General features: G+C 40.2%; 1 long non-coding RNA gene across 1 annotated transcript in view; it reads left to right on the forward strand.

Annotated features, from left to right (window-relative positions):
• The first annotated feature begins 671 nt into the window (after window positions 1–671).
• The window catches only part of LOC139078525 (uncharacterized), a 46,071-nt gene continuing 32,624 nt past the window's right edge, over window positions 672–14,118 (forward strand). Inside the window, exon 1 of the long non-coding RNA XR_011531521.1 lies at window positions 672–794. This is a non-coding gene — a long non-coding RNA (uncharacterized lncRNA). The remainder of the gene's footprint in view (window positions 795–14,118) is intronic.

Raw genomic sequence — 14,118 nt, forward strand, 5'->3', positions numbered from 1 at the left:
GTTCCAGGGGAAGAGCAAGTAGATTTTCCTCCTTGAAGAGCACTGGGTTCCACTTTTAGGATGTACATAAGAGAGAAATAAAGAGTGTTCTGAATCTGGGGAAGAAATTTAAGAAAGTGATTAGTGGAGATCTGTATGGAGGATGTGACTTTGGTCAACATACCCATAGGCACTGGTTTTACAAGGCCACAATCAATACACTACCGCTATATATAATACAACATGATATCAAATATGATATAATACAATATAATATAATGATAACTAAAATTTATTGAGCATTCACTGTGTGATAGACCTGATGCAAAGTACTTTTCTGCATGATTATTTATAATCACATTCACAATGTATGTTCCACTGTTATTCAGAGGCTGGGAACTCATCCAAAGCCACTCTGTTAGATGGTGGACTCCAGGGCCCAGGGCTGTCTGCCTCCAGGGTGCCCCACCCGGCTTCACCACTTCGCTGTCTGCTTCCAGTCTGCCTTTTCTCCACCAGGGTGTTAAGGAATAGTGCGATGACAAGACCAGGTGTTAGCAACAGACAGGACACTGAGAGTTGAAGTGAAAAATAGCTCATTTAGGCTCTAGATTGGGAACAAATGTGTGACTGGCTGGAGAAATCAAAGAGATACACTAAAAAGTTATTTTAATCCTGCCCAAACGTTCAGAGAACAAAATAGCTAAAGGTTCCTTGTTCTACAGAGTTCAAGAGAGTAAAGAACAGAAGAGGGAATGCTGTATCAATAAGAATTACATAAACAGATGAACTTCTTTCTCCAGCACAGAATTCATGTAAGTTTATGCATGCATTATCAAGGTTTTGCAATTCCCTTATGTATTTTCTCAATAGTCCATGCATTTACTCCTTAACTCAAACACACACTTTGTTCCTTCCTTCATTCATTTGCCAAGTCATTCGTCAGCTGTTTATTTGGACTATTCCATGTACTAAGTATCAAAGAGGATAATGGAGCCTTAAGAATAAAAAAGCACTGTCTCCTGCCTTAAATGAGATGGAATTCAATACACTCACAAGATATGGCAATTTTCCCCTTTGGGTCCTCTTTCAGCTCTCCATTATCTGTGAATGGTTGTCTGCAATGGACAGATATCCTAAAGTCCTCTGGCACAGCACTGCCATGCTGTAGAGAGTTGCCTGTCCCTGATTTAGGACGGGGAGTGGAGCTAGAAGATGGGACACTGTGAAGAACAGAGGACTTAGATATGTCTTCTGTCTGTCTGCTTGGAGCACATCCTGGTTCAGGGACCCGCTGTGAGGTTCTGAGACAACAATATCTTATATATAACAAAATCCAATAGGATTTGGAAGACTTCCAAGCTTTGAGGAACTCATCCGCCCAGCTTGGTCCCTTTCAGCTTAATAGGCTTTGGGGAAGGCAGGTGCCTGGGGCAGTGCTCATTCTCAATCCCACTCTGAGCTAGTCCCTGCAACTGGATGGCTCACAGCCACTTTCCTGGGATATGGAATATGGAAAAACAAGTGATGAGCACCATTCTTGAAACAGCTCTAGAATTGTCCACACCTCTATGTGGCCTCTCCTAGGGCTTCTGTAGCACAAAGCCCTCAAAGAAAGAACCACTCTCCACTAACTGTCCCATCCTGAAGAAGTATCCCAGATCACTAAAGACAGCCCATGTCAAAAACGGCTCCCCATGGTGAGGGCAAATGTCCTAAGCAGGTTTGTATGTCTGAGGCAGCCCTTCTCCATAAAGGGTATCCAATTATGATGATGCTCCAGAAGCCGTATGTTCATGTGATGAAAAGGACAGTGGAGTGGGACTCTGGAGACCCTCCACCCCTAATCCGTTTGTTCTTGCCCTTTTCTATGGCCAGATTTCTTCCTCTACAAAATAAATGTTCAGAGAAAGATGAGGCCTCACTCAGTTCTTGTCGAGTTCGGACAATCTATGACATTCTGAGTACTTTATGTATTCTCTCCTTCGGCAGTTTGCACTGAGAACTGGACTTCAGAGATGTAGCACACCCTGATGTTCACTCAAGTGATGTGTATTCAGTTTCCATGGTACACACCTACCAAGCAGGGGGCTTCTGGAGTGTAGGGGGTAGCTGGCATTCCCAGCGCAGTCCCCAGGGAGATGCAGCAGCTACTCTGTAAAAGGACGCTTTGGTCTCTGTGGGAGCCGGTCTGTCCCCTTGGCAGAGGGCAGCCTGTGGAGAGGAGCCACATCCGTGAACGCTGCAGCCTGGGCAGAATGCCCCGGGGGCCCGCAATCTCAAGCACCTATGAATGAAGGGAGGGGAACAGTCAGTCCCAGGGTGCTTATTTGGAATCCTGAGTCCTATTTGATCTTAGACACCTGGAAGCCTGTAGGTCCTGGAAATGCTAACGCCCAGAGGCCGTGCAGTGTAGTGGAAAGAGAACTGACTTTGGAATCAGAAGTTCTGGCATGAGTCTTGGCTCTGCCCTTATGAGCTACGTGACTAGGAGCAGGTCTCCTCACCCTGCTGACTGTGGGTTTCCTTGTCTGTCCAATGAGGAGAATTCAGTCTTCTCCAATGACCTCATTAGGGCTGGTCTTTGTTGGTTGCTTTTCCTGCACACAGTGTACAAACCCCCAGTGGCCTTAGTCATGATCTGATGACGATACTAGGGCAGGATAATGACAAAATTAGTATTAATTTTTGTGGCAAATACAACAATAATTATTGCTACCAGTTGTTGAGTTCTTATTATGTACCAGACACTCTGCTAAGGACTCTAGACACATTATGTCATTGCCTGAGGTCACACGGCTGGTCAGTCTTATGGCAGGACTCAACCAGCCATCACTGACTGTGGAGCCAAGATCTTAACCCTGTGTCTACTTCATTCCTCATGACCGGAAAGCCAGGTTTCTTCAAATCCTGGCTTGCAGAGAATGAGTGAGATGTGCTGGTTTGTCTATGCATGTTAATAAACAAACAAAATTAATCAATTAAATCTTCTAAAACAGCCAAACACAGCAACTTTGGAATATTGTATGCTAAAAGACATTTATGAAGCAGAGTTAAGTAAATAAATGTACGGGGAAAAAAAGTGATCCTATTTCCACTAATAGTTAACTAACATTGCTTACTGCTGTATGTACAACTTTTTCTTAGGCTCATACAGAATAAGCATCCATCCCAACCATCCACCCCACCCCCATCCATTCCTTCAAGAAGTATTTCTAGAGCACCTGCTCTGTGCCAAGTAACCGAGAAGTGCTCGGATTCAATGGTGAAGGAGGTGCTCTTGCCCTCAAAGATCATTCTAATGGAGAACACTGATAAGCACACAATTAGAGCATGAATGTCCTTTGACAGGGGCAGGGAAGGGGACAGGGAAAGGGACTAAACAGAAAATAAGAGGCTATTACAGTCTGAGAGTGTGTTTTCCTAGAAAAGGTGACAGTGGAGCCAGCCTGATGATATAGTAGTTAAGTTCAGGTGCTCTGCTTTGGCAGCTGGGGTTTACAGGTTTGCATCCACGGCGCGGACCTACACACCGCTCTACAAGCCATGCTGTGGCAGCATCCCATATACAAAACAGAGGAAGTCTGGCACCTATGCTAGCTCAGCAACAATCTTCCTCACCAAAAAAAGGAAGAAAAGGTGACAGCTAAGTTGAGTGAGAGTCAAACTGTGAGAAAGGAGGGGGCAAGGACATTTCAGGAAATGGGAGTATCCTGTACGATGGCTAAGAGGCAAGACCCACTCAGGAAGCCAAAAGAAGTTCAGAATGGCTGGAGAAAAGAGTCCAAAGGCCAGGGAGGTGAGAGCTGAGAAGGAGGAGTGTCATGCAGGGCCGTGTGTATCATGCAAAGCGGTTGGGACTTTATGGTAATCACACTGGGAATTAATTGAAGGGGTTCAAGCTGGCTGGTGGGGCATGTTGGTCATAATCTGATTTGTGTGTTATAAAGATGCTTCTGACTACAGCATTGAAAACAGATTCATGAAGGGCACAGGAGCAGGGGAGCTAACAGAAGATAGAACTAGTTAGAGAGTATTTGGAGTAAACCAGCCAAAAGATAATGACTCAGCCTGGAGTGCTGGCAGTGGGAATGGAGAGAAGTCGATTCTATGAGGAATGCTTAATGAGGCGATGTGATTAGTGATTGAATGAAGATGGGCTGAGGGCGGCCATGGTGTCCGGGATGCTGTGCCTGTGCCAGCCCCCTCAGTCCCTGGGAATAAAAGCTGATCTGTTTTGATCCAGGTTCTTTCTAATTGCTAAATGGAACTGCTCTGTGTCCCCAAATTTCTGAATCCATCATCTCATGCTTTTTGACATCCCTCATCTCTTCTTTTGCTCCAGATTTTCTTTCATCTCTCAGTATGTTAACTAGGACAATGTGAACTGCTATATCAAACCCAGAACTTTCAGTGGTTTACCACAATAGCATTTTATTTCTTGCTTATGTAAGAGTCTTCCCAGGTAAGCCAGTGCTTCCCTCCACATGCAGGTTCAGAACTCAGATCTCCTTCTATTGTATGGCTTTGCCATTCCCTGGGGCCTCAGAGTCCTCAGCATCCAGCCAGTAGAAGGGGCAAGAGAGAGTGGAGAAAGGATCCTTGTTGCTTAAAAATCCCACTTGTGAGAACTCATCGTATGGCCATAGCTGGCTGCAGAGTTCACATACCTATAGGAGGAAGGGAGCATGAAGTTTTGCTAGACAGCTAGCCACCTCTGTCACACCCAGCAGGCCTGGGTATTAACTCACTTTTTCCTTGTTTTTATTAACTTCTTCTCCTACTAGTTGACAGTTCCGGATCATGGGAATGATACAAATATTTCATTCCTCTGGCTTAGATGTTGAAGCAGGATGACATTTTTCTAATGCACAAAAAAAAGAGCCAGGACAATTCACAAGCTGTCCATCATGGGTAAACCCATGACCATCATCCTGGCATTGAACTAAGGGCACCTGAGAGATGGGAGGTCTGGGTCCAGGCTCTGGCTCCATCAGTAACTCACAGCATAACTAAAGGAAGTCACTTTGCTTCTCTGGACCCCAACAGTTAAATGAATGGACTGGGCTATGCCGGGGTTTCTCTAAGTGTATTCTGTAGAACTTTTGTTCCATGAAATGCTCTGTGAAAAACTCTTTTCTGGCCATTTAATTTAGGGAAATAATGCGAACTTTAACTCTCTCCTTGAAGAGAGTCAAAGCTCATAGGCATGCTGAAGGCTGTGAGAAATATTATACTAAGGAAGCTTGTTTGGCTTTAAGTTGGCATTTCCTAATCTTGAGAGGTAGAATTTGTGTATCCAAGCATTAATCTGTGTGATTAGTGTTTTACCACTAATCAGTGGGTCAATGGTACAGAGAGACTTGGATTCAAGTTATCAGAATGAGTTCTCTCACTAAGACTCAATAAGGTGAAAAGAAGCTGAGAACTGTGATAAGGAAGCAAGTACCCGTGATGTACCCAGAAGCTATGAGGAAATTGAATCTGAACCAGCCAAATGTCCCTCTTCTCTCATTATGGGTGTCCCACAAACTGCCAGGGACCAACCCATGGACAGTTGAGCATGTGGATGGAAGTGAGGTTTGTTGTTACCCATGAGACTCTGCCTAGACCCCTCCTCTGTTCCACATGGACCCATCTCCTGTAGACAAGCCAGTAGTGAAAATTCTAGAAGCTCATCAGCCCCACAGATCAAAAAAGGACTTTGTCACTTTGTGGGGTGATGGTAAGGAAGGGAAATTTTCCTCCTAATCAAGGTAGGGCGGGAAGAGCCATTTGGAAATTCCCTTCTGAGCCAGGGCAGTGGTGAGATGCTGTTGCTATTGTTTGTTTAATCACAAGACACTGTAGTTGATGTTGTTTCCCCACCCTGTAGCCGCCCTCCCCCTCCCCCCCCCCCCCCCCCCCCCGCCCCGAGCTCACTTATAGCTGCAGGACCCGTCCCAGAAAGCTGACAGCTTCCCCCTCAAGCATCTGCATCTCTCTTTTTCTAAGCCTGAAGGATTTCTTCAGCAGAAGCTGGTTCTACAGCAGGCAGACAGCCCAGAAGTGTGAGAGAATTAACTCCTCCAGACCAGTCCCCAACCACAGGGAGATGGGAGCCAGTGCATAGATGCCTCAGTCTCCCTGTACTCCTGTGGGGCAGTTTTGAGGCATATTCTACTTGTCGTTACAGAGCATCCCCAGCAGGATTGAACCCCAATAGCCCACCCTGGCAACTTATGTTTAATGACACTTTTATTGGCTTTTCTTCCTTCCATGTCTTACTTTCTCCACTTACTCACCTGTTCTTCCTGGGTTCACCACTCAAGTAAATTACCGGAACCCAAGTCCTTTTCTCAGAGTTTGCTTTGGGGTAATCTACACTAGACAGTTTTTTCGTGTGGTATTTCTTAGAAGGTCCCTAGAGTCCCTTCTTGCTATAAAATTCAGTGCTCACTTATTTGGCCACTTGCAGTAGCTGAGCCCAGAGCCAGGCCCCATTTCACCAGAAACAGAGAAAGGAGAGGAGTTTTACCATGTTCTGACTTTAGCTCTTCATCTAATTACTTAAGGCTAAAAATAGTCTATATTGCCCTGAACCACTTCTCCAGAGAAGCCCAGAGCACTAGGGAATTGTGAACTGATTTCTAGGACATTTTAATAACTTCAAAATAGGAATGAACACACAATAATGCCCTCTTACCCACAGGGTATACGTTCCAAGACCGCCACCGGATGCCTGAAACCATGGATAGTACTGAACCCTATATAAACTATGTACTACGTTTTTCCCTATACATATGTCTTCCTATGATAAAGTTTAATTTATAAACTAGGCACAGTAAGAGATTAACAACAATAACTAATAATAAAATAGAACAATTATAACAACATGCTGGAATAAAAGTGAATGTGGTCTCCCTCTCTCAAAATATCTTCTTGTACTGTATTCATCCTTCTTGTATAACGTGAGATGATACAATGCCTACGTGAGGAGATGAAGCGAAGGGAATGATGCAGGCAATGTGACACAGCGTCCTGGGTGGGACAGAGCAGGATGGCATGAGATTTCATCACACTACTACGAATGGTGTACAATTTAAAACTGATGAATTTAGTTCTAGAATTTTCCGCTTAATATTTTCAGACAGTGGTTAACCATGGGTAACTCAAAACTACAGAAAGTGAAACTGCGGATACAAGAGGACTACTGTATTTTACACAAATTAAACATAATTATCTTTTACCTTAACATATAACAGTTTTGAGGGAAAATTCATATGCCATGTGATTCACCTAAAGTATAGACTTCAGTGATTTTTAGTATATTATTACTTCCGAAAGAAACCCCATACCCATTAGCAGTCTCCCCATTTCTCCCCAAACTCCCAGCCCTAGGAAACCACAAAACTACTTTCCGTCTCTATAGATTTGCCTAAACTGGACATTTCATATAAATGAAATCATACAAAATGTGGTCCTTTGTGACTGGCTTCTTTCACTCAGCATCCTGTTTTCAAAGTTCATCAATGTTGTAGCGTGTATAGTACCTCATTCTTGTCTACGGCTGGATAGTATCCCACTCTGTGGATATACCACATTTCATTCATTCATCAGTTAGTGGACATTTGGGTTGTATCCACGTTTTGGTTATTATGAATACTGCTGCTGTGAACATTCATGTACAAGTGATTGTGTGAACATATGTTTTCAAAAAAATTTGTCTTGAATACAGACCTAGAAGTCAAATTGCTGGGCAATATGATAACTCTATGTTCAACGTTTTTAGAAGCTGCCAGACTATTTTCCAAAATGGCTCCACCATGTTACATTCCTATGAGCAGTGTATGAGAGCTCCAATTTCACCAACACTTGTTTTTACCTTTTTTATTATAGCCATCCTAGTGGTTGTGAAGCGGTATTTCATTGTAGTTTTGATTTCCATTTCCTTGGTGACTAATGATGCCAAGCATCTTTTCACGTGCTTATTGGCCATTTGTATATTTTCCTGAGAAAACTTTACCCACTTTCTTAATTGGCTTATTTTTCTGTTGTATTGAGTTGTAAGAGTTCTTTATCCCTTATAAAATATATGATTTGCAAATATTTTCTCCTATTCTTTAGATTGCCTTTCAGCTTTCTTCATGGTGTTCTTCATAGAGCAAGAGCTGTTAATTTTGATGAAATCCAATTTATCTATTTTTTCTTTTGTTTCTTGGGCTTTTAGTATTATATCTAAGAAATCATTGCCTAATCCAAGCTCATGAAAATTTATGCCTATGATACTTTTCTACTTTGGCTCTTACTTTTAGGTTGTTACATATAGCATGAGTTAATTTTTGTATACAGTGTGCGGTAGGGGTCCAATTTCATTCTTTTACCTATGGATGTCCAGTTGTCTTAGCACCATTTGTTGAAGATTATTCTTTCCTTATCACCCTTGTTGAAAATCAATGGACCGTAAAAGTGAGAGTAAAATCTGGACTCAATTCTATTCACTTGATCTATATGTCTATCCTTACATCAGTAACACCCTGTCTTGACTATTGTAACTTTGTACTAAGTTTTAAAGATTTTATTTTTCCTTTTTTTCCCCAAAGCCCCCTGATACACAGTTGCCTATTTTAGTTGTGGGTCCTTCTAGTTGTGGCATGTGGGATGGACACTGCCTCAGCATGGCCTGATGAGCGATGCCGTGTCCGCGCCCAGGATCCGAACCAGCGAAACCCTGGGCCACTGAAGTGGAGCAGGCGAACTTAACCACTCGGCCACGGGGCCAGCCCCTGTAGTAAGTTTTAAAATCAGAAAGTGTAAGTCCTCCAATTTTGTTCTTTTTCAAGACTGTTTTGGCTATTTTGGGTCCCTTAAATTTCTATATAAATTTTAGGATCAGCTTGTCAATTTCTGCAAAGAAGTCAATTGGGATTTGATACGGAGTGTGTTGAATCTGTAGATTGATTTGAGGAACATTGCCATCTTAATAATATTGTCTTCTAATGCCTAAAAACAGAATGCTTTCCATTTAATTAGGTCTTTACTTTCTTTCAGCAGTATTTTATAGTTTCAGAGTATAAGTTTTGTACTTCTTTTGTGAAATTTATTCATAAGTATTTTATTCTTTTTGATGCTATTATAAATGGAATTATTTTCTTCATTGTACTTTTGGGTTATTCATTGCTATTGGGTATAAATACAACTGATTTTGTATATTGATCTTATAGCCTGCTACCTTGTTGAATTCATTCACTAGTTCTAATAGTTTTTAGTGGATTCCTTGGGATTTTCTATATGTGATCCACATCATCTGCAAAGAGAGAGAGTTTTTCTTCTGCCTTTATAATCTGAAGTCTTTTGTTTCATTTCATTGTCTAATTGTCCTGGCTAGAACCTCCAGTATAATGTTGAATAGAAGTGGTGAGAGCAGGCAACCTTGTCTTGATCTTAGGGAGAAGCTTTCAGATTTTCCCCTTTGAGGATTGTGAGACATGGACCAAAACCTGGCTCACCGTGAGTGAATAGGAAATGCTAGACATGCCTCGGTTTAATGTAGAGGAAAGAATTCAAAGACTTAGGGAGATTGGAATGTTAGAATGCATTTGTCATTTAAGACCTACTTACCCATGCTGGGAGGGTCCAAAAGATATCCCTTTCACCAATACTATGAGGAGCAAATTCGTGAGGAGAGCTGTATGATCGCTCTTCTCTGTAGGCCAGACCTCACAGTGGGAACAGCAGTCACTGAATTGGGAAACCTAAATGCAATGAGAGTAATTGGATCCCTGGTGGCAGGTACCAAGTGGTAGCACTCAACCACCAAAGGCAAGGTGGGCGTGGTTACCATAATGGACAGCAGAGTCAAAGCTGCAATCAGAATAGTCTGACTTGTGCAGAACTGTGGCACTGGCTAACTAATCATGGTGTTCCTAGAAGTGTAATAGATGGAAAGGCTCCTAAATTCTTGATCTGTAGAAACAGAAAATTTCTAAGTCATGTAAACAAAAGTCTAACCTGAATCATAAAAGCAGAGTCATGGTTCCTCAGTCAATTTTCAGACTGGAGCTACTTTACAGACCCAGAACCCCCTGAATGAGGGGGAGGCTGCATCCCCTTGAAGAAAGACCTTGGCACTCTACCAAAAATTTATAATATTTCTTCCAGCCTTCCCACAAAGGGACCTATGGCATTTTACCAGGGTAACTGCATATTGGGGAAAATAAAATAATCAGATCTTTCAGGGACTACTAGACACTGTCTCTGAATTGACACTAATTCCAAGCGACCTAGCAACACTGTGGCCCACCAGTCGGAGAAGGGGCCAATGGAGCTCAGGTGATCAACGGAGTTTTAGCTCAGGTCCATCTCACAGTGGTTCCAGGGCGTTCCTGATCCCACCCTGTGGTTATATCCCCAGTCTGAGAATGCATAATTGGAATAGACATAGTTAGCGGCTGGCAGAATCCTCTTATTAGTTCCCTTTAACTTTGGGTTTTTCATAGGTGTCCTTTTTCAGATTGATATTGTTCCTTTCTATTCCTACTTAGTTAAGTGTTTTTATCATGAAAGGGTGTTATATTTTAAAAGCTTTTCCAGCAACTATTGAGATGATCATGTGTATTTGTTACTTATTCTATTAATATACGTATTAATTGATTTTTGAATGTTGAACTGATTTTACACTCCTAGGATAAACCCCACTTCGTTGTGATGTATAATTCTTTTTATATCTTGATCATGTATCATCATCTTTTTAATATGTTGCTCAATTTGGTTTGCTAATATTTTGTTGGGTTTTGGATCTCTAGTCATGAGATATTGGTCTACAGTTTTATTTTTTTGTGATGTCTGTCTGGTCGTTGTATCACACTGATACTGACCTCATACAATAAACAGAGAAGTGTTCCCTCCTCTTCTATTTGTTTTGGAAGAGTTTGCGAAGCATCAGTACTCATTCTTCTTTTGATGCTCAGTGGAAGTCACCAGTGAAGTCATCTGGTCATGGGCTTTTCATAATGCTTAGTGTTTTTTTTTTCTTTTTTAACTTTTAGTAGTTAATATCTTGTTGTAGATCTATTCAGATTTTCTATTGCTTCTTAAGTCACTTTTAGTAGTTTGTATCTTTCCAGGAATTTGTCAATTTCATCTTGATTATCTAATTTGTTGGCATACAATTGTTCACAGGGTATCCTTACAATTTTTTCATTTCTGTAAGGCTGATATTTATGTTCTCTCTGTCATACTGATTTTGGTAATTTAAGTCTTAAAGTGGTGAGTCTTTCTAGGGCCTTAAAGTAGAATATTAGGTTGATATGAGATTTTTTTAAAAACATAAACTATAAATTTCCCTCTACACACTGCTTTATCTGCATTGCACTTGTTTTGCTACATTGTATCTTAATTTTCTTTCATTTCAAAGCATTTTTTACTTTCCCTGGTGGCTTCTTCTTTGACCCATTGGATATTTAGGAATGTGTTGTTTAATATCAACCTATTTGTGAATTCTCCAAATTTCTTTCTGTTATTTATTTCTAAGTTCATTCCATTGTGGAAATCAGCATTTGTGTGATTTAAGTTCTTTTAAATTTACTAAGGCTTGTTTGATTGCTTAATGTATGGTCTACCGTGGAGAATGTTCCCTGTGCACTTGTGAAGAATGGATATTGGTGGTGGTTAGGTACAATCTTCTATTAGGTCTAACTGGTTTAGCGTGTAGTTCAACTATTGTATTTGTTTCTTCATCTTCTGCCTATTCTATCCATTATTGAAACTGGAGTATTAAAGTCTCCAACTATTATTGTTGAATTGTCTATTTCTCCATTTCTGTCAGTTTTGCTTCGTATACTTAGGTTCTGTTTTTAGGTGCATATATGTTTATAATTGTTATATTTCCCTGATGGATTGACCCTTTCGTCTTAATAAAATGTCTCTATCTTTATTATTTTTTGTTTTAAAGTCTACGTTGCCTAATATTAGTATAGTTGCTGCAGCTTTCTTATGTTTACTGTTTGTAAGATATATCTTTTTTCCATCCTTTTACTTACAATCTATTTGTACATTTGAATCTAAAGTGTGTCTCTTGTAGACAGCATATATGTGGGTCTTGTCTTTTTATTCCATCTGTCAACCTCTGCCTTTTGATTGGAATGTTTAACTCATTCACACATAATGTTACTATTGATATAGTTAGATTTACACCTGCCATTTCACTTTTTGTATTCTACGTGTGTATTACTTTTCTAGGACTGCCATAACACATTACCAAGACTGTATGACTTAAACAACAGAAATCTGTTGCCTCACAGTTCTCAAGGCTAGAAGTCTGAGATCAAGTTGTCAGTAGGGTTGGTTCCTTGTGAGAGTTGAGACAGCCTTCTGTCTGCTCTAGACCTCTTCCCTTAGCTTGAAGAAAGCCATCTTCTCCCTGTGTCTATTCACATCATCTTCCCTCTGTCCATGTCTGTGTCCAAATTTCTCCCTTCTTATAGGGACACCAGTAATATTGGATTAGGGCCCACCCTAATGACCTAATTTTAACTTATTTACTCCAGTAAAGATCCTATCTCCAAGTAGAATCACATTCTCAGGTACTCAGGGTTAGGACTTCTACATATGAATCTGTGGGAGACACAATCCAACCCATAACAATATTTTTTTCCTCTATTCTTCTTCTACTTCTTTTGCATTAATAAATTTTTTCTAATGTCACATTTCACTATATGTTTTCTGAGTTATTTTCTTAGTGGTGGCTCTAGAGCTTATGGTACACATGTTACTTTTTAGTCTGTACTTCAGATTTATATTACCTTAATTCCAGTGAAATATAGAAGAGTTACTCCTATATAGATCTGTTGTCTCTTCGCTGCTTTTATGCTATTATTATTACATATATGATATCTATATATATATATCATAAACCCAACAATATTTTGTTGTATTTATCATTTTATATAATTTTATCTCTTTTTAAAGAGCTGAGAGAGGAAAGGAAAGCAAGCATGTATTTACAGAGTTTGTTATATTGACTGTCTTATCTGCCATTTCTGGTTCTCTTCATTTGTTCCTGTGGTTTTTAGTTGGTATAGGTATATGGTGTCACTTTCTTACTATAATATAGCTTTGCTCCCACCCACCTCCTTTTTGATGTTACAAAAATATTACATTTCTATGTTATGACCGAACACAATTTGATACATATTGCTTTATACTGTTGCCTTTTAAATAACTTAAGAGAAAGGAGAAGAAATATGCAATTATACTGTCTTTTATAGTTACATAATTACCTCTATCAGCGCTCTTTGTTTTTTTTGCATAGATTTAAATTACTGTCTGTGGTCACTTGCTTTCAGCCTGAAGAACTTCCTTTAGTATTTCTTCTAAGATACTCAGATAGCAATGAATTCTCTCAATTGTAGTTATCTGGCAATGTCTTGATTTTGATTTCATTTTTGAAAGATTGGGTTTTTATGGTTTTGTTCTTTTTAATTTCAGCACTTTGAATATATCATTCCACTGCCTTCTGGACTCATCATTTCTGGTGTGAAGTCAGCTGTTAATCTTTTGGAGTGTCCTTGTACATGATGAGTTTGTTTTCTCACTGCTTTCAAGATTTTCTCTTTGTCTTTCAACATTTCACTTATGAAATGTCTGGATGTGGATCTCTTTGCATTTACCCTTGGCCTATGCTGAGCTTCTCAGTTGTGCTGATTACTGTTTTTCATCAAATTTGAGGACTGGTTCTAGCAGGGCTCTCTTTGACTGTTCTCCTACTCTCTCTGTTATATTGTCTCTTTTGGTATCACACTCAGTTTTTAGGCTTCACTAATTGTTGGCTGATTACTCTATTATTTTCAATAATGTCCTAGTTTACACATTGCTGCACAGTCTGATCCAATTAAATCTGGGCTTTTTTATAGGGCCAGTGTTTGAATTTTTTTGTGACCCTAAGAGGGCTCATCTCAGCAGTTATATTTTTATCTGGTTCTCTCTGGTAATCTAACTGGCTTATAATTTTTCTTGTTGCTTTCATCGAGCTACCAACCTCCTCTTAATTGCTTACTACCAAAATCTTCATTGTTCTTTGAGATGCCCTTATGATCGAACTTTCCCACATTCTGTTCCAAATAAATTCAATGTCTTTGGGAAGTGCTTCTATGCCTTATA

This window comes from Equus przewalskii, chromosome 22, assembly GCF_037783145.1.
Source record: "Equus przewalskii isolate Varuska chromosome 22, EquPr2, whole genome shotgun sequence".
NCBI lineage: Eukaryota > Metazoa > Chordata > Mammalia > Perissodactyla > Equidae > Equus > Equus przewalskii.